The sequence below is a fragment of the Myiozetetes cayanensis genome, unplaced genomic scaffold (genome assembly GCF_022539395.1).
Source record: "Myiozetetes cayanensis isolate MyiCay16 unplaced genomic scaffold, myiCay2020 scf10, whole genome shotgun sequence".
In the NCBI taxonomy this organism is placed as follows: domain Eukaryota; kingdom Metazoa; phylum Chordata; class Aves; order Passeriformes; family Tyrannidae; genus Myiozetetes; species Myiozetetes cayanensis.
Window position 1 is genome coordinate 13,360,023 of NW_026086605.1, and position 20,649 is coordinate 13,380,671.

The 20,649-nt window shown below is 53.8% G+C and overlaps 1 protein-coding gene across 6 annotated transcripts in view; it reads left to right on the top strand.

The window, feature by feature from the left end:
* Positions 1-52: 52 nt before the first annotated feature.
* Positions 53-20,649, top strand: part of SEMA4G (semaphorin 4G) — a 29,898-nt gene continuing 9,301 nt past the window's right edge. For 2 of the 6 annotated variants that reach the window (XM_050334807.1, XM_050334798.1), the window contains exon 1: positions 200-309. The gene's annotated coding sequence lies outside the window, so the exon portion shown is untranslated. Of the gene's footprint in view, positions 103-160; positions 418-10,628; positions 10,814-18,223; positions 18,407-20,649 lie in introns of those variants that run through there. The other 4 variants (XM_050334774.1, XM_050334782.1, XM_050334790.1 and 1 more) reach the window with 4 other exon arrangements.

Here is a 20,649-nt window from a genome sequence, read left to right on the forward strand (position 1 = left end):
CTGCATGTCAGCTCTCCTCCACATTTGTGGAGCATTGCCTGCCTCCCATGTGTACTAACCCATTTTTTTCCCCCCTGTATTTTAGGCTCCAGCATTGTTATGGTAAGCTTTGCACAGCACAACATGTTTTTCTCTCCACTTGATTTTCTCTTATTAGCCCATTTTTCCTCTTGTCCTCATTCTGTTTTTCCCTGCAGTATGCGAACGCCGTTTGCTGAGAAACTGTGTCAGCCTTCCTCTAATTAAGAGTCTGGCAGGAGCCAGCGCAACAGTAATTTTGGAGATGACGCTTCCACTTTGGAGCTGACAGTAAGCTGAGGTGCTGCGGCAGGGGCTCGTGCTGGGGATGCAGGAATGTTCTCCGGCTGAGCAGGGCAGCGGGACAGGGGGAACCACGAGGAGCCCGGTGCAGGAGCAGTGAGTACCCTGGGTACATCTCAGCTGGGGTATTTAAACTGTGTCCTCTTGAAAAGCAGCTATGGGAATGGTTAAATCTCAGGTTATATCACCAGTTTATCCCTTTGTGAGAGTGGGGGTGTCTGTATGTGTGCGTAAAGGACAGAAATAAATTGCAGTGACCCTAAGTTGGCTGCGTCTCTCGGGAATAGTTGTAATGTTGGAATGTAAGATGGAGAGCTTGACAATTAAATGGCCTGAAAAAGGGCAAATAAGGAGAAGTTATTCAATGGCTCTCTGTAATATGGCTTCAGACTCCATAGTTCTTTTATTAGCAAGAAAGCTCAAAGCAAACAAAAGGAGACAGGAACTGGGGATCTGCTTGCCTCAGGATGTTGTGGATGCTAAAAGCTTAGAGGTTCAAAGAACATTTTGTGGCAGAAAAATGCACAGAGTCTATGAAATGAAAGCAGCTCTGCCTGGCTGAGAAGGCTTCAGGCTGCTGATCCCTGGAGGGTGGAGCGTGTGCTGGGGAGATATCCCAGATGTCCATCCTGCTCCTGCACGCCCTGCAAGGTGCTAGGACTTTGGTCCAGCGTGGTGTGCTGCCTGTATGCTTTATGTGAACAGCTGAGGGATTTCATGTCATCCCATAGTTTCCAAATTGTCTGTCGTGTCCACAGTTGTGTCTCTCCTTCCACTCCTGAGACAGAAGTTGCTGTTGAAGGTGGTGCCAGCCCTTGCTCTGAAGGAGCCTAGTGGGGTGTATGTGATCCAGTATCTCATGTGGCTGAAGAGAACTCAGCGATATTTTTTGATCTTTCTAATGACTCTGTGAGCAAGACTAGGAGAATGAGTTGTGTGGTTCGGGAGCTCCAGCAGAACACAGCCAACCACATGCCAAAGCTGACCTCCTTCCTCTCCCCTCCCACCCCATCCATAGATGTTTGCAGCTGGAGAGAAGTACAAATAAGAGCAGATGAGGCGACTTTTTAAACAAAGTCTTTTCTATGTGGTTGGTACCTCTAGAGCAGAATTCAGCATTTTTGCCTCTACTTGCTGTGTCAGATTTGCCTCTTGGGGGCAACCTCACCCCGCTCCAGCTGAGACCAAAGGGAGTTCGAGCGCTTGAGGGGCAATGACTCAGTGCACATCTCTCCCTGCCTTTTCGTTATCTGATAATTTTTAGCAGTCGAGGTCATTATTTGCTGAAAGGATTTCAGGATTTAAGGCATGGAGGCTGGCTGTTCATGGTTTTTCAGAAATGATCTGATTGGGTGTTGAAGGTCCCTTTCCAGGCTTTGAGTCCTTCAAAGTTTTTTCCTGCCCTGGTGTCCTTCAGAGAGAGGAGGGGTAGCATGGAAGGACGTATGTTTTGTGGTTCTGGTTTAATGGATGGAGCATAAATCTGTGTGAGGAAGATTTACAGCGTTCTCTTGGCTCTTTTGCCTTGGACTGTCACTAAGCCTGTTAGTGCTGCGGATGTTCTGACCTATGCTAGGGAAGAGAGCAAACTTACTGCTCCAGCTCTGCTTCAGCCCCGTGCTCTTGAGCAGGCGTCTTGTGCAAACCTCGTCCACACATAACCATTTGCATTTATTTAAGGGGCGTTGAGGTATATGATGGAATAAAGGAAGTATTATTCACGCTTCGTGTTGTGGTTCCTAATGGTACTTTACACGCTGATATGACCTACAAAGCTTGTTGTTTCGTGCCTGCAGTGCTCTGATGTTCTTCCTACCCTGAGGGTCAGAAATGACAAGAATAAACGATCGTGATGAGTGTCTTGCAATTTCCTGCTCTCATGCCTCGGAAATGTCCTTGCCAGGGCACAGCTGGGTGACCTTGCCGGCACAGGCAGCGGGGGAGGCAATGCCTTTGTCCTGCCATGGGAGCGAACGGCGCGGCCTTTGCGTGAGACGTGAGGGCAGATCGATTTATCCGTACTCGAGTTTCACCTTCTCTCCGAAGCGCAGGGATGCAGCTGGGACTGGGCATGGGGACTGGCCCAAGCCAAACACATGCAGGGCCCCTCCCCGTGGAAAATACCAGTGGAGGAGGCTGGAGCAAGAGGAGTTAATCATGGACCCCAGAGCACAGGGACTACACGAAGGAGGGGTGCAGGACACTGCAGCGTGTTTCTGCCCGGTGAAGGAGTGAGTCAGTCCTGCTGGGACGGCAGTTCCCGGCTCCAGCCAGCCTGGGCGCTTGGACAGCAGCAACCGCGCAACTCATTAACCCAGCCCTCTGGCACTCGCTCTGCTGGCCTTGACACTGTCCTTCTTAATAGCTCCTCTTCTTTCCTTTTTTTTTTTTTTTTTTTTAATATTTAATAAAGGTAAATTAGTTATATGGATATGCAGGTACATGAATCAAAGGAATTCAGCTGACTCTTGAACATACTGTTTGTACAGAGATGGGCTAAAGCACCAGGACGTGATGGATGCAGCCTGCTCAGAATACACCTAAGGACAAAAACTGCTTATAAGGCATCTCACTGCAGCTTCCCAAAATCTGATTATGTAGGGTGAGGGGAAAAAAAAAAAAAGGCAGATTTTGGAATACATTAGCTTAGTTGAACAGTACAGGGAGAAGGTACCAGCAAGAAGCAAATCAATTTCCAAGGGCTGCTGGGAAATTTCACTGATTTGGAGCTCTAGAGAAAGGCTGGCTGCACTTAAAAGAGTTATGTTTCACCTGAAATATTTAACATTGGACCTTTGAAATGCTTTGTGTATCTAAAGAGCCCACCAAAAATATGCTTACAATGAGCTTTTAGAGGAACCTTGGGCCCATGCCATGCTGTCGATGGATTAACCCAGATATTTGGGTTGTTTGGTTCTGTTGGGGTTTTTTTAAGGAAAAGCATGGGAAAGATAAGTTTCTGGGCTCCATTACAGGGAAGTAAAAATTACCATGTAATGAATGCTGGGCTGCTTTTGGGACATGTGCTGATAGATCTGTTGTTAGGAGGGATATGTTTCCATGGCAAAACCATCATCCTAAATAGCACTGTAACTCATCAGAGATGCTGTGGTGGCCCCAGGGACCATCTTCCCGTCCATTCTGAGCATCCTTCAAGGGAATATGGGAGTACAATGAGAGGGGGGAACAGGGCAGCCCATGGTGATGCTCCCCACAGCACTGCTGCAGCACTAGGGCTCTGCTGGTGAGGCTGTCAGCTCAGCGTTTTTTTCAGTTGTTTCTGACTTTAAAAGAAAACTACAACAAAAGGCAAGCTTGAAATAGCTCATTTTACCTCAGCAGACAAACAGCTTGCTTTGAGCATCATTGTCACTCAGGCTAAATTACTTTTAGATGTTTTTAATGACCGGGTAACATTTTTCAGCTGTTCATTCTGCAGCACCCTGCTGGGAGACAGTCCATCTCTAAAGATCAAGGACTCCAGTATTGTGGTTGTTCTTCCTGACATTTGTTAGGGTTTATTATTTGATACGTGATTCCTTGTGGCAGAGATGTTTTTAGCTAAATTTACAGCTACAAGCTCTTTTATTTGCACAAAGGGGATCTGTTTCTAAAGGGTTGGGACACTGGCTATGCATGTAGCAGTGCAAGGTCACAAATGTAGAGGAGAAACTCCGGAAGATTGAAGGTGACAGTCCAAATCCTGTTTGCATTGAGGGTGACGTTACCATTGGGCTGGAGGGATTTTTACCCATCATTTGTTACTCCTACCTTTCATTTCACTTGTAATGCACAGCACGGAGAGCTGTGACTTGCAAAATGATCCCAATGGGAACACAGTTTGCGACATCAACTGTGCAGGTCTCCCAGATCCCTCTTTCTGAGGCAGGCATAGCTTTTGCATTCATTCCTGAAGGCGACTTTTATGCCGCTCGCCTTCGCCATCTCCGGGTTTTGCAGTGCTTCTAGGAGATGTATTTTTAAATCCAAGCTCATAAATTTTGGAAGCTCCTCTCCTTCCCCCACCCCCTCACCCCTATCAAAGTGTCAGAGCTGAAGAAAAACTGTGAGAATGATGGATGCGCCCGGCTCTGCTTGCCAGTGTTCTGCCTGTGTGTGGGGGGGGTTATTTACTGCACTGCTGGGTTGTTTCTTCTTTGGTGGCAGTGATGGCAGCATTGGCATTTGGTGCCTGGGAAGGAGAGGCACGATGCCCATAGGTCCAGCTGTGCTTTGGGCTGGAGCAGGCAGGGTGGGGAGAAGTCACTTGGGCACAGGGACACAAAGGGCCATAAGGTCCTGGGGACATGGATCCTGGCTGGTGGCTTGGTCCAGAGGGTGGATGCTGGGGGCCATAATACCTTCCTGGCTTTAGCTCTGGCTGGTGCAGATTAGCTCACCCAAAAGGGCAGCTTTTAAAAGCCACAAATCTTATCCCAGCCCTCATGCAACCCCAGGGGTGTGTGTTGCTGCTCTAGGCAGTTTGTGGCAGGGACCTGACCTACCGTCCAGGGGAAAACACAGGGCACTGTGCCCCACTGCAGAAACAGACACATCCCTGTGCTCCCTGACCAGGCTGGAGCCCGCTCGCTTGTACTGGGAGCAGCTGGGATGATGGGCAGAGGGGTTGCTGATGTCTAGCTGTCTTCTGAGCTGCGTCTGTGCCTCTTCCTTCCCTGCAGCCACCTTACTCTTGCTCCTGCCCCAGAGCTGGGACGAGACCCCATGTTGAGCCCCAAAACTCCACTCTCCTATGGGATTTCCAGTGGCTGCTGGCATTTGACACCCATTCTTCCAGGAGCATCCCAAAGCAGCTCTGCTGGTTGAAAGGCAGGTCAGGACCCTGCCCTACCACAGTCTCACCAGCCCTTCCCTGCGGGCATGCTGCCGACAGATCCCGAGCCAGGGAGATGCTTTCCACTGGCTTAGAGAGTTTTGCAGACAAGCAAACCAAATCCTGCCAGCTCCCTGTGTGAGCGCCTGTCCTCCGTGAACTCCCGTGCGTCTCTTGCAGCCGGGCTTGTGGGAACGGATCGGAGGCTGCTGTGACTCAGCTGCTTCTCCCTTGAGAAAATCTGCCCTGGCACCGTGCTTGGCTCTGCGGCTGGGGCTGCCGACACCTGGCAGCCTTCATCAACAAATGGCTTTGGGCAAAACATCCCCACTTCCACTGCCAAACATTTACTGAGGGGAAATGCAGCATCTGATCTTGCAGGAAGTTGAGGCAGCAGCTCTGTTGCTGTACTGAGCTGGGGGGAAAAGTCCCATCCCTACCTGAAGCTGAGCCCTAGGCTGGATGGGCTGCAGCATGGTCTGGCTGTTCTGGTCTGCCCATCTTTTTCCATCTCCTTATAACTTTCTCAGACAAATTCTTCTGCAATTGTAATTTTCCCTGCTGGCTCTCAGCCTGAAGAAACAGTGGTTTGGAAAGTTTGCTCAATGACTTGAAGGGAAGAGGCTCCCAAGCCTTTCATGCTCTGTGCCCACTGGAATATTTTTTTCCCTGGGGCTAATCTGTGGAGCATCACGCTTGGCTTGACGAGTCCATGATGCTCTCAAGGAACAAAGCCAAGCCTGGTGAGTGTGTACTCAGCTGCTGCAAAGCCCCGAGTGCTGTTGGACTCCAGTCACCACCATCAGGTCTTTTCTGCTCCTCCACTCCACACAGCGCTGCTGGCCCAGAGTCCGTACAGGCTGATCCTGGTGCAGGCAAAGGGGACTGACGAGATAGCAGGTGCGGGAGCAGTAAGGTTTACCCCATGGTGTGGGGCTGGGTGTGCTCCCTGATGGGCTTTTTTACCGTGGAGGCAGGTAAAGCAGTGATATAGGTCTCACAGCATAGTTGAGGGATGGAGGGGCCCAGAAAAAGGCTGGTTTGCTTGTTGCTTTCTCATGTCAAAAGGGAAAAGTACCCGTTTTTCTGCTGGTGATTTTAACTTTACAACACGCCTCTCGTCATGGTACGAGCTGGCACGGCTTTAGCATGAGTTTCACAACTCTTTTGTGGGTTTCATAAATCCCCAGCTGCTGGAGTGCTGTGATTGTAACTCCCAACTGGCTTTTAGACCAGTCTGGAGAGCAGTTTGAAATGGTCGGATGCCTGCTGCCTCTCGGCCCACAGAGGCGGGCAAACCAAATTGCAGATCTGGGGCTTTATCTCACTTTTCTTGCTTGGGGCAAGGGAAAGGCAGGCTGCAGGCACTGCTGAGCAGAAGCCAGGCCTGCCTTGGGAAGCAGTTTCCTACCAAAGGCTGCAGATCCTGGTCAACCTCATTGGTTTGATAAGCACTGACACGCTGTTGGTGCTGCAAGCCCCAAACTGGGCCCTTTGTGATGGGCTGCTCCTGTGTTGTGCACCCCTGCCAGTGTATTTCTAATTTAATTCTGACTGCTATTTGATCCTGCTAAGTTGTTTGTATTTACACCTCTGTGATCCATAATGAAATCCTCTGTCTGACCAAACCTGGTTCCCAGTAGTGGGGAGGGGGACATAGAGCAGTGGGGAGGGCAGGGGTGCTATTCAGCCAGGACTCCCCTGTGTATGGGATATCCCCTAAGGTCTTGTCTGTGCAGGATAAACTTGAGAGGGTGCAGGGGAGCTGGAGCCTGGGAGCTGGCATGTTTTGGGGCTGCAGGCAGGGTGGTGGTCCCTTGGGGTTTAGGGTGACAATGGGCACTGAGTTACAACCAAATCAAACAATGCTTCATCCCCAGCAGAGCCTGAGGCACAGTGATGTTGTGCATTAAGCACCCAGAATCCTGTTGTTGTGTGCTCCAACTGGGTCCCTGTGTCCCTCCAGGAAGGCTGCATGCTGGCAGTGGCTGGGAAGTGTCTCTGGCAGGGAGCACCTGGCAGCGCTGCTGCCCTGGGCGCTAAGCTGCAACCTGAGTGCACGCAGGTCGCCGTCTCCCAGGCTCGAGGCGAGTGCAGCATGTGTGCTGGGAGAGCTGATCCGTGCTAATCCCATCAATATTTCACGGTGTTGTGGCCCTGTTATAATTCCTCACATCATTTGGGATGCCGGCTGGGACGTGGGTGCGGTGCCAAGTGAAACATGAGAGCTGCCGTGGCTTTGCCCTGGCTCTCTGGGCATCGGAGGGGTGAAAGGGGCTGTCTGTGGGCATTTCTACTGCTGCTGTGGATAGAGCTGTGTGGCAGAGACAAGTGAATCCAAACAAGTGAATCCAAAGCTGAGCGTGGGCATCCACCTGGCTTTGCCGTGTGTTGGAGTGATGGAGTGGTGCCCTGAGGGGCAGCTGACCCTGGCATGGATGGGGCTGCGACATGGGAAGAGCCTGCTCTGCCTGGCCCTCTCTCTGTGTAACAGGGTGTTCAAGAAGAAATAAAACAGTAACCAGTCTCTGGGCTGGTGATCAAAACACAAAAACATTTCCTTTTCCTAAAGGCTGTTTGGAGAACCAGGGGCAGAGCATTACAGATAAAATCTTGCATGGTTTTGGGGAGGGTGGTTTCCCAAGGTGCCATGTCCTGACCCCATGTGGTCTGCTGCTCTGGGCTGTTGTCTGGGCTAGGACAGGGCTGTAAGTCATATGAGGAGCAGCTGAGGGAACCAGGGTTGTTTAACCTGGAGAAAAGGAGGTTCTGAGGAGACCCTATTGCTCTTTACAACTACCTGAAAGGAGGTTGTAGCAAGGTGAGGGTCGGGCTCCTCTCCCAGGCAACCAGTGAAGACAAGAGAAAATGGCCTCAAGCTGCACCAGGGGAAGTTCAGGTTGAACATTGGGAAGAATTTATGCTTTGTAAGGGTGGTTAAGTCTTGGAACAGACTGCCCAGTGAAGTGGTGGAGGCACCATCCCTGTAAATGCTCAAGAAATGACTGGACGTGGCATTTAGTGATATGGTTTAGTTGACCAGGTGTTGTTTGGTCAAAGTTTGAACTCGATGATCTTGAAGGTCTTTTCCAACCTTAATGATTCTATGATTCTAGGCTGCTCCAATAGGATATTCCTCTTCCAGCCCCCTGCTGGCTCTGGGGTGAGGTTGAAGCAGAAGCCAGACCCCAATTGACAGCATGATCACCTCTGTGGGGCAGAGGGATGCTGATGTGAGAGATGGTTGGGTCTGTTTGGAATCCACTCTGCTGCCTGGAGCCCACTCTGACGCTTGGAAAAGCTGTGCAAATAAGAGGAAGGCCCTGGCCTTCAGCCTCGTGGAGCCCTAAATTCCTTCAGTTAATCTCATGGGGGCAGCAGAGCAGGCAAAGCTCTGAAAATAGATCTGTTTCCAGCTGCTGATGACTCGTGTTAATTAATTAAAGCTTCGCAAGCTTGGGCCTGTAAAAGCGCAGTGTTGGTCGCGCCAGGCTCAGCTTGCTCTGCGCTCATGCACTAATTATCCCACTGCCAGGCCAGCAACTAACGAAGCTTCAATTTGTGCTGGGTTCGGCTTCCAGCCACGTGGGAGGCAGGGAGTGCGGTTGCAGGACGGGACAGACACAGCACCCTGGAAAAGGAGGGAGCCTTAGGGAGCCCTGTCTCAGCCCTGGCACCCCCTTCTCCAGCGCTCATGGACCAGTTCTCCCCATAACTGAGCCTGCAGCCTCCAGCTGGCCTCTGCCAAGGTAGGGAATGGGGTTCAGAGAGGGTGTGGGGGACTGGCTGCCTTCCAACACCTGAACTCCCCAGTCCCTGGGTAAGACAGGCTGGCCAAGAACATCCCTGCCTCACCAGCCCTGCCTGGCTCCCAGTGTGTGGGCATCCCACTTCCGCAGGGTGGGCAGAGAGGCGGGGCAAGGTGAGGTGTGGAGGAGATGCCGGAGTTTTGCCTAAGGACAGAAGGAAATGGTAATTATTCTCTGGAGCATACAGGAGGTGAGAGTGGGAAGGCAGGGAGCACTGGAGGAGGTTGGTAGCGTCTCTGTTCTTCTGGGGTCCCTGCGAGGGGGAACAGGGAATAGGTCTTGGCATATCATGCTGGGTGAGGGGATAGTGGCTGCTTGGTGAGTGTGTGCAAGGGTGACAGAGCTACTGGTCAGTAGGAGCACCCAGATGGCTGAGGACTGGGGGTATTCAAACCTGTGTTACCCTCCTTCCCACCCACAGTGTTTTTAGGAGGCAGGATCCTGGCAGTTAGAGGCCTTGAGAACAGCATATGAGTCAGATTCCCTCTGGGAACACCCTGGCCCTGCCACCCTTACTGATGCTAAAGGGTCCAGGAGTGGTGGGAACACAACTGGGGCTGACCCTTATTCCCAGACTCCCAATGCTCAGCAACTTCAGCACAGCCTGCTCAGCTCTAAGCCCTACTGTAGGTCTGGCTCTAGGTCTGCAGGGTGGGGATCAGGATGGCCCTTCCTGGAGACCTCACCCCTTGGAGGGGTTGGTGTGGAGTGGAGGGGTTGAGCCAGAATGGTGCTGGGACTGGGCACCTCATGGCTTTGTAACCATGGGCTGGCAGTACCCGGCCACCCCACCAGCCTGCGCAGGTACAGCGTCTGCCCACCTCCCGCTCCAGCTGATTTCCAACTGCCCTAGATCCAACCTGCTGATTACACACAGCTTTCTGGAGGCCTGCCGAAGCTGTGAGGAGGGAGGGTTGGCCAGGTGCTGGAAGCTTGCGAAAGGTAAGCAAACACAGGCCTGAACCTGGCAGCTCCTGCTCGTGGGGAGGAGCTACAGAAGCCACCCAGGATTAAAAGGCTCCACACAGGGCCCCAGAGAAACCATTACCTGCCTGCGTTTCCAAACAAGCTTCTGCCATGGGTAAATGGGGAGACACATACTGAGAACAGAGAGAAGATGGGGCATGGTGCCTGAGTCAGGCGTGTGGTGCAGGATGCCAGGGTGGCTTTGGGGAGCAAGGAACCTTGGTGAGCACTGTGGCACCGGCTGGGGGCTGCACTGTGCTGACACTGGTGGCACTGACTGGGGGTTGCAGTGTGATGGCACTGGTGGCATGTGCTGTGTTGGCAGAGCAGGATGATGCTTATCCATGTTTGGTCACGCTTTTTCATAGTCATCAGCCCACAACACCAGCCCTCTGCCTCCCTGGCCTTGCAAAGTGCTGGCACACAGGTCTTTTTGGGGCTGCATCACCCAAACCACCCACTCGGAGTGAGCCCCCAGCCCACCCCACGTGTTGGGTGCTGACCAGAGGCTGCAGGGCAGCATCCCGTCCCTGTCTGCCGAGGGACATGCTGCCACCTGGTTCCACCCAGCGCAGGCAGGGGCAGCCCTGTCCCGCTCCCCTCCTTCTCCTCCTCCTCGCCGCAGCCCCACGCCGGCCGGCAGAGGGCGGTGCGGGGGCTCGGCGCGGCTCGGTCGGGCTCGGCGGGGTCGCGCACAGCCGGGCTGCGCTGCCGAGCCGAGCCCTGTCGAGCCCTGTCGTGCTTGTCGTGCCGCCGTACCGAGCTGTGCCGGGCCGGGCCGCGCCGCACCGCATCACATCGCACCCTGTCGCGCCGTGCCGCCCGCACCTGCTGCGCCACCGCGCCGCACCGCACCGCACCGCACCGCACCGCGCCGCACCAGGCAAGTGCCGGGGAGACGCGAGCGGGGCCAGCCCAGCCGCCGGCCGGTGCGGATGCGGGGTGCGGGTCCGCAGGCCGGGGGCGCTGGGTTTGGGCGCCGCGTCCGCGGGCAGGATCCGGAAAGCTGGATCGTGCTGCTGGGTGCGGGTGCTGCGCGCACAGGGAAGGGGGCTGGGGCTCGGTGCTGAGTCCGCAGGTGGGATCTGGGGTGCTGGGTGCGGGTTTTGAGTCCCTTGGTAAGGCCAGGGTTGCTGGTCTGGGTCTGCAGGCAGGGTTTGGGGTGCTAGATCCGGGTGCTGAGTCTGTAGGTAGGATCTGGGGTGCTGGGTACGGCTGCTGTGCACACAAGCAGGGTCAAGGGTGCTGAGTCTTGGTTCGGGTCCACAGGAGCACTAGGAGTGCTGGATCCAGGTGCTGAATCCACAGGCAGGGTTGGGGGTGTTGGATCTGGAGTGCTGGGTCTCAGTCCGGGTCCACAGGCAGGATTGGAGGTGCTGGGTCTGCGTGCTCGGGTGCTGGGTTGGGGTGCTGAGTCCACAGGCAGAATCTGGGGTGCTGGATTTGGAGTGCTGGGTCAGGGTCCCTTGGTAGGACCTGAGGTGCTGTGTCTGGGTCTGCAGGCAGGGTTTGCAGTGCTGCATCTGGGTGCCAAGTCTGCAGGCAAGGTCTCAGTTCAGGGTGGTGGGTTTGGGGTGCTGGGTCTTGGTCCAGTTCCACAGGCAGGATTGGGGTTGCTGGGTCTGGGTTCTGAGTCTGCAGGCAGAATCTGGTGGAGTGGATCCAGATGCCGAGTCCACAGGCAGGATCTGGGGTGCTGGGTGTGAGTGCTGCACACACAGGTAGGGTCCGGAGAAGGAGGAGCAGGGTTCTGACCTGCAGAGGTTGAAGTTGATGCCTTGGGGAAAACAATGCCTTTGACACAGGATGGAGAGGGGTTCAGGGTAGGTCTGATGCAGAGTGAGGATTTGGGGGTTATGAGCGGGAGGGGAGGTGGGATATGTCAAATCTGGTGGCAGTGCAGGGAGTTTTCTCTGAGGACAGTTTGGGGTGAGGGGTGAGATGGGGCTGGGGGACCTGGGTAGGAATGGCGGGGGGGCATGCTGAGGGTGTGAGGGAACACGATGACGTCAATTGCAGACAGACAGGGCACCAGCTCCAGGAGGAGAGAGCTGGATACAGCCCTTCCCTTCCCCAGCCAGCTAGGGGGATCATGGGTATGCAGGGAAAGGGACTGCTGGGGAGACTGAGTGTTACCTGGGGTAACTGGGTGTTTCAGATGGCTGGGACAAGATACAGAACCGGTGCAGGTGGTGCAGTGCAATACCTGTCCCCCTCTACTTCCTTTTGGGAATCGGGGTGGTCACAGAACGTGGCTTGTCTGAGCCTTGACTCCTTGAGATTCATTTCCATGGGTTGCATTGCTGTGGGGGTTGCAGATGCCCCTGGGCAAAGCAGACCAGCTTATGCTGGGGGCTTCTCTGCATTGGGGTTGAGCTGCATCTCTGTGCCAGTCTGAGGGTAGAAGGTACCTGCTTTGCAGCCAGGCAGCCCTGGGATTTGGGGCTCTTGTTTCCCTTTCCATCCATAGCCACGTGGGCCACTGACTTGCCCCTGGCCTTTAAAACCAAGAGCATGAAGTGGGAGGGGGAATCATGATAAGGCTCTTCAGGTGCCAAGAAAAACAGTCTCCAAAGACAAAGAGGCTTCCCAAAATGGATGAGGAGTGCAGATTTGCTCAGATGCAGGGAAATTATTAATAGAAAAAGCGCGGTGGTTTTGGTGCTAGTTGTCCTGTGGACTCAGGCTGCTTTGCCTCCCCCTGCAGCAGGCACAGGCTGAGAGTGTGTCCCCCCCCCCGCCTGAACCCCAAATCTGGGCAGGATGACCATAACAGCCGTGGAGATGCTGCCCTGCGGGACAGGTCTCTCCTTCATCTCGGTTTGGCCAGGCTTGCTCTGCCCAGAGGGATTGAGGGGCAGGGAGCTGCCCCCAGCAGGAAAGATCCCTATCGTGACTTTGTTGTGTTGCAACCTGAGGGGAACAAAAAACCCCAAACCCCAACACCCTTTCGGTTCTTGCAGATGAGGCTTTGTGTTGTAGGTTTGTTCTTCCCCCCTGCCTTTTCCAGCATCCATTTGAACCTTTCACCACTTTACCCACCAGGAATGCAGAGGGTTTGCCGGAGCTGGGAGGTTTATTCAGCAAATCTGGTAGATCATGTGCCGGGGAAAAAGCATCCAGGTGTGCTCAGCAGGGCTGGCAAGGGGGGCTCTGCCGGCAACCTGTGCAGGAGGGCAGCAGTGGGTGCAGCGGAGACGTGGTGCCAGCCTCGCCTGGCCGCGTGTGGGGAATTTCCCTCCCTGTGCTTGCCCGCCGGCTCTGCTTGGCATCTTGACGAGACCTGTTGGGAAGCAGCTCATGTGATGGGCGGTTTTGTGGCCGGGGGGAGCCTGTCCCGGGCGACCTGCTGCCTCTTGGAGGGGAGGGGATGATGCCCTCAGAGCTTTTTATGTATCCCTGCTGCGAAAGCCCCCTTCCCTCCCCTCCTCCCCTCTTCCCCCCGGCAGTGGTGCGGCGCCTGTTCCTGTTCAAAGGTGAGAGCTCCCTGCCGGGCTGGCGCTTCAGGAGGAAATGCTGCTGCCGTCATCCCTCCCCGCCTGGCTGTGCCACCAGCTCCTGGTGATTTACGAGCATGAGGGCTTTGCAATAGCAAGGTCATCACCAAATCCACTCCTCCTTCTTCCCGGGGTCCGAGCTCTGCTGCTTGGAGATGAAGGAGGATGAGGATTTCAGGTACCATGTTACCGACTGGTGCGGGGGCCGGGATGCAGCTTCTCGATTCAGAGTGTGCTCCGGGTTCTGCTTTTCTTGTTGCTTAAAAGCTCCCTTCAGGTACAGTCCCTCCTCCGTTACCTGATGGAGGGCTCTTGTTTGCCTGTTGCAAAGCCCAGCCCATGTAAATAATGTGGGGATCTGGTTTTGGGGCAGCAAAGCTGGTGGTATGCAAACGACTGTGGGAAAGGCCAGATATTACTGCTTTGTGCTGTGCAGTTTTGAATGCAAAATTGAATATCAAAATTGGGTCTGACCCCATATTGAAGCTTTGTTGGAGGAAAAGTGAAAGAAACAAGAAGAGGTTGATGAAGCTGGAAGCCCTAAAACTGCTCCTGTCATCTGGTTTTACTGGATGTTGGAAAAGAAAACAGTTTATCTTTGGAATAAATAAAAGGCAGAGGGACAGACTTGCAGCAGAAAGCCCCCACGTTCACACCAGACAAGCAGGGTTGTGCTCCACCTCTTGCCCCCGCTTCCAAGGGAAACTTAGGTTGTGTGTGATTTCTGAGCCTCTGTTTCCCCTTGGGAAAGCCCCGCACCACGCCAGCGGTGGGAACCCCAGGCATTGCCAAGAAACGTCTTTGAAACTCAAACCTGGCTTTGGAAAAAAAACTGGAAGACAAACCGGCTCTAAACAAACACCCGAGTTAATTCCGTGTCTTGCATTGTATGAGCCCAGTGAAATGAAACACAGTGCAGCCATAGGGACGAGCAAATGGATTCAGATGCCTCAAAAAGCCCTGAAATCTGCTGGTTTTGAGTTGTCCTTTTACATTTAAGGTCGGGATTTTTCTCTTGTTTTCTTTCTAATTGTTCCTGTGAATTTAATTCTACAATTATTTTGCTGCTTCTGCCGAGGAGACAATGTGCTTCAGCCACAAAGCCTTTGAAGGCTGAATTGCAGATTGCATACAGCACTGAGCCACTTGGATGCAGACGCCCCCTCACTGGGAGAATTTGCTGTGATGTGGAGGGCTGTCTGTTTGTCTGTCCAGGCTGCTGGCAAGTGGTGAAGCTTGTCATGCTGCAAATCAGGCAGGAAAGCATAGAAGATGTTGGGGTTTGGGGTGATGTTGTTAGCATTGAGCCTGCCTCCTCCTCACAGCGGAGGAGGTGGGACCCCCAGGGATGTGCACCCCCCATGGCCTGGGTGTGCAGGTGTGCTGGTGGTGGATGAAGTCAGAGCCAGGCCACTGAGTCTGGTTTCACTTCCCATTTCCTGCATACCTCCCTGATGGGCTCTCAGGTGCTCCTGAGCTGCAGGGTCACCCCGGGGCTTTGCTGTGGGGTTTCCACAGGGGGGATATGGGCTTTAAAGGAGAGAAAAGCCATGGGGACTGTGTCCTCATTTCTGTCTTACAAGAGTCAGATGGCCTCCAGCATGTGGGGAATTGCTCCTGTGAGGGGAGATTTGCTGCTCTGTTTGGGGGTTTGGCATCTAATCTGACTGTGGCATTCCTTAGTGGTCTTGGTCCCACTGCTGAGCTGCAAGGATTTGCCCTTCAGCCTCCTCTCCTACCCTTCCCTCCTAGACCAGCTCTGAGCAAGGCTTCTGGAGCTAGTCAAGGAGCTGTTTCAACCAACAGCTGGTGTCAGTGGGTTTTCCATTAGGGTGGGCAGTGGAGGAGGGCTCTGTTCTGCCATCCTGGGCACTGTGCTCTTGCCATCTGCTTGTGGCATGTCAGGAGCAGCTGAAGCGGAGCCGTCCCCATGCCTGGAAGGGATGGCTTTAAGCAGGTAATGCCTGCCCATGGCACAGGCCAGAGCAGCTTTATTTTCTCAGTTGGATTTTTTGGGGTGGGTTTGGATGGGAATGGCTGGAAGAACTGTCATGGGGACTTGGCTGTGAGCTCCATTGCTGCCTGGCAGCCTCTTTGAACCTCGTGCTCCACGTCAGACTCGACCTGATGGAGGAGAGGAACAAGTTCTTGTGAGATTAGTGAAAACAGGGAGCCTGGGAGAAGTTAACACACCCTGATCCCTGCAGCCATGCAGAGGAGACACAATCACTGGTCCCTGCCCCTTGTTGGGTGGGCAGCATTCCCCAGAGGAATGCTACAGGGGGATGTGGTGCTAGGGGCCAGTAGGGTGAATCTGTTGGAAATTGGGCTGTTGTTAGTTTTATTGCTGAGGAATCAGTTTGTCTTTTCAGGGTTGTTTAGATGTCTGGCTCCCACCGGCACTGGTGCCCCTTAAACTGGCCCACATCCCTGACCGTCCCCGCTCACTCTCCCATCCATCACTTTGCTCCTTCATGTGTCTCCTCCCTGCAGTGACGTTGTTGGGATCAGAGCTGGGTGCTCTCCTCTGCCGGATATGCTGGGCTTTGCTGATGGCAGATGGGGGCTGTGCTGTGGAAATTCGGAGCCGTTCCCATGGCCTGGAGCGTGCCTCCCGCCTCCCTGGCTCCATGATGGCTGTGCTGTGCGTGGGGGCTTTGCGCAGGGAGCACGGCAGGATGCTCCGTGAGAAGAGCCGATGTTGCAGCTCTTCCTCCCCTCCTCTGCCCAAATCCCAAATTTGGGTAAAGGAGAGATATATCTGCTTCCTGAATAGCAGAAGCTCTAGTGTGTGTCTGCTGAAGCACCTCAGGGTCAAGCATGGTCTTGTTTAAAGAAAGCAACTAAAATAAACCCAGCGAGGGGCTCCCAGGAGGTCACTGTGCTTCTTCCCTTCCTGACCCAGCGTGGATCCCCTCTTCCTGGAGGGCTTTCAGCAAGTTCACATTTTTTTCTTGCAGTTGTTGACAAAAATCCTGGCTGGTTGAGAAATATCTGCACAGCAGCGCCAGCCCAGTCCCACGGGTCAAATCCTGCCCCTGCAAATCTGTGCCGGGAACAGGGGCTCGTCTCAGGCTGGCCTTCGGGGACACTGCCAGGGGGACCCATACCCTTGCAGGGCAACCCAGGCGTGAGGCCGTGAGCAAGCCCTTTGAATGGATGGATGGACAGATGGACACCAGTGGCTCAAGGTGGATCTGATGTTTTATCATTTGCTAGTTGGGTTCTGCAGCAGAAGCAAAGTGCTGGAAGTTCGTCAAGGGCTGAATTAAAGTTGCCTGGCAACCTCCATCCCGTCTCCTCTTCCCGCATCTCGCAGGATTTCCCACCCAAGGTCTGCCGCCTCCGGGAAAGAGGGGCCCAAAACGCATTGCGCTTGCAGCCAGGCCGGTGCCAGGCTTGTCTCCCATCCCCGGATGGCTCCTTTCCCATAACTCAGTGGCTGTTCCCACGCCTGGGAGCTCTCCCCATCTCATCCCCTGGGGCCGGTGCCTTTCCCCCCATCCGCACCAGGAACGAGTTGGGCTGTTTTGGCTGAACCTGAGGGCAATCTGTGCAGGTCCCCAGGGGGGATGTAAAACAGTGCAGGGCCAGTGGGAATGTGGCGGGGGGAGTGAGTCGGGGGGGAGCCAAGGGGGTTACAGGGGCATGTGCCGTGGTTGGCCCCAGTGAGTAGAGTCAGCTACACTGGGTTTGGAGTGACTGGGCTGGGCTGCCATGAAAAAGCCAAGTATAAATGGTATCTTCTGGTGCAGTCCCTGATGGGGATTTTGTTAATGCTGCTTTGCAACCCCATAACCTGTAGGAGACCTACTGGAAATGTCGGGTTCCCACTGGGAAGCCAGCAGTGCTTGCTTGTAGTGGTCTGTGATGCTAAGGGGAGCATGAGAGGGGAGAAATGTTCAGCAGCCATTCTGGGAGCTTACTTGGGCTTTACTAGATCTTTGTGGAGCAACCACGAGCTGTTTAAGGGAGTGGTGGGATGGGAAAGACTCTGATCCCACTCTGCAAATCTCTGTCCTGCCATCCGGAATGGATGCTGAGGGTAAGCTGGAGAAGTGGTGCTCCCACCCAGCATTTCCACTCTTTCTCCTGAGTTCCTTTGAAATTAAAAAGCTGACACAATTTTTATCTCTTCTGCCAAGGGAACAGCCATAGGGGGCCCGTAAGACCCCATCTGAGGTTTCTCCAGCTTCCCTGCACTGCAGCTTGCAGACTGCTTTCACTCCTAGGTTTTGCTGCCTTTTGACTTTGAGGACCATAGGGCAGTGGGAAGGGACCACCATGTCCTGCAGAAGCTCCTGGTGCAGTTGCTGTCGAGGCATGTGACAGCTTTGGCCAGTTTCTTTGGCTAGTTTCTTTGGCCTGTTTCTTTGGCTGGATCCAGGTTGGCGAGACCTGCCGCCGTGAAATTCACTCATCAAAAGCTTTTTACTCCTCCGGAGACGCTGGTCATGGGGTTTTTAAGGAGGTGCCGGCTGGGCCAGCCCGTTTGGGTGTGCTGTGCCGGCTGGCTGCCGGTGGGAGGCTGATGCCGGCACAGTCATGATCACACAGCTTCCGTCGTGACCCAGTAAACCCAGTCAGACCTGACCGGGGCTCGCTCGCTCCCCTGCGCGCTCACCCACGCCGGCACGCCTCCGCCGCCCCGCTGCTTCCCTGGTGTTCCCAAGGGACCAGCAAACCCACCCCACTGGTGAGAGATGGTGCCTGGATCTGGCTCCATGCTGGGAGCTGCAGCTGAATCCTGTAGAAGTACCGATAGCCAGCAGTAGGAGGGTGAGCTTTTGCCTCCGTGGATGTTACACGCCGTGATTAGAACAGCTGGTTCTGGGCTTCACCCCTCTCTGGGGGGTTCATCAGCCCCCAGGCTGTGTCCTGCTTCCACCCACCATCCTTCTCCTTCAGTGTGGACAGGCAGGATGAGAGCTGAGGTCGGATTTCAGTTCCTATGTCGGCCCCCTTGTTCTGGGAAGTAGGTGAGGTGCCAAGGGGCTTGGGAGCTCACTCTGGGCGTGGACTGGGCTTTTCTGGGCAGTTTTTCTCTTAAAACCCTGGTTTCGTTGGAGCTGCTGCTTTTCAGCCTCTCCCCTTTTTGTTTCCCTCCCCTAAAAAAACCTCTGTGGCTTTTCCATTTCCAGCTTTTCTTGATTTCCCATTGAAGTGCCGTACTTGAGCAACCCAACTGCCCCCAGCCCCACCAGTGTGTCCCATGGACCAAGACCTCCTTTGCTTCCTACCTGGGCCCTTGGCTTCACTCTTAGCTTAGAACTTGCATCCTGATAAGAGGGAAATTATCAGTTTGGGGGTGTTTGGTGTGGGTGCAGTCTGGGGTGATGACCTGAGGGGAGCCAAGAATGGTTTCAGTTCCTTCTTGCTCTTTCTCCCCCACCCTAAGTATGAAAAATAAAAACCTGAAATTAAAAAAAATGGGGAAGCTTGGAACAGCCCTTCCCTTTGAGTAAAATATTAACTGACTCTTACAACTTAACTGATTAAATGTTCTTTAGGACAAAGTTACATCTGATCTCGGGCAAAGGAGTCTTTGGAAATGGGTGTAGCTGCTTCTCTGGAAAAGAAGAGGAGCCCAGCCCTGGCAGCATGGGAGGCTGCTGCCCCCTGCCTGGCTAGGAATCCTGCACAGCCCCCCAGCTTAATTTATTACTTTTGATTTCCTCCCCCGTGCTGGCTCGGTGCTCTCGATGGTTAAATGTTAGCCGGGGCTGGCTCTCAGCACAATGCTTGCCCTGCGATAAGCACCATCCCTGCCTCCCTGCCCAGCCCTGCTCCCAGCTCCAATCCCCACCGCATCAGGAGCCAAGCAGCAGGCAAAGTTCAGGGCTTGTTTGTCCAGGGCAGATAGGGTGAGGACGCCTGGCAGCGTGCAGGGCTGTTACTTGTTTATTAGGGATCGTTGTTTGCCTTGTCGTAAGAAGGTTTATACTCCCCTCTACCTTCCCATCCCAGGTCCAGCAGCTCTTGTGGCTTATGCATGATTCCAAGCTTGTGTCCCTATGCAGAGTCCTGAGGAAAGGTCCCTGCAGCTGCCAGAGTGGCCCTGCTCTCACTGGCGGAATGGAAAAGGGTCAGGATAGGGCTGGCCAGGGGCTTTGGTGCTCCAGGTGTGATCCCACCACTTACTTTGCCCACAAAGCCTGGTGGGTTTGGCTCATGCTAGACATGGTGTCACCAAAGCAACTGCTTTCTCACTGATCTCCATCTGCACTCACTTGCCTTGCATTGCCCTTCCAGGCCCATTGTTCATGGGCAGACCCTCCGTCTGGATAGGGCTTGTCCCAGAAACAGGAGTTATATGGAGGGAGGATGCTCTGGGATCTGCTCTTCAAGGAGCTTAGTCCCACAGACAGCACCCTGCCTGCACCCAGGGTGGGGTGCTCTTTGGGCACTCTGTGCTTGTCTGGTTCCTGGGGGGCAGCAATGCATCAGGGAGCAGGGCGACACGCTTCTTGTCTGCCCCATTCCTGAAATGCTCTGGGGCAGAAGCCAGTGCAGGTGGGGGATCTGGATCTGAACCCACTTTGATGCAAGCTCCAGAACTATGGCTGAATCCACATCCAGCCCCTCACTTCTCCTTTTTGGCCCCAAAGCCCTTTTCACTTTGGTTTTACGTTAGTTTTACCTCCCCTTTACCTGAGACACAGCAAAGTATTTGCTTCAGGGAAATCGTCTGCACTGAGCGTGTTTGAGCAGCTTCTGTACAGGGCCAGGTATGTGGTTTATATATATATGTATATATTTATAAGCCCCTCAGCAAACGTATAGGTGCTTGTTCCTTCTGGGGAGCTCTCTCTCTCTCTCTCAGAGATATGCAATTGTCTTTTAATGCCTGCAAGATGAACTGGTGGCTTCGCTCATTGCAGCTGGGAGAGGTGAGGGCTTATTTGTGAGGAATCAAAAATGCATGAAAGTGAGAGCCTAAGTAGATGCTGAGCTTGGGATGAAAGAGAAACTGAAATCTCATTGAAAAACACTGGCATGAAAAACTGTTTTCACTTGAAAAGACTTGACGGAGATGCCAAATATTTCCTGTATGGGTTTTTCTTCACCTTGCATTGCTGCATGCCTGAAGCGTCCTTCCCCATGCCTCTGTCCTCAGGAGTCTCATCATTTCAGGAGAGGCATAACTGGGGACAAGTATCTTGCATGGCAGGAGATGGCCAGCTGGGCTTTTGGGAAGCAATGGAGGCCTTGGGCTTTCCAG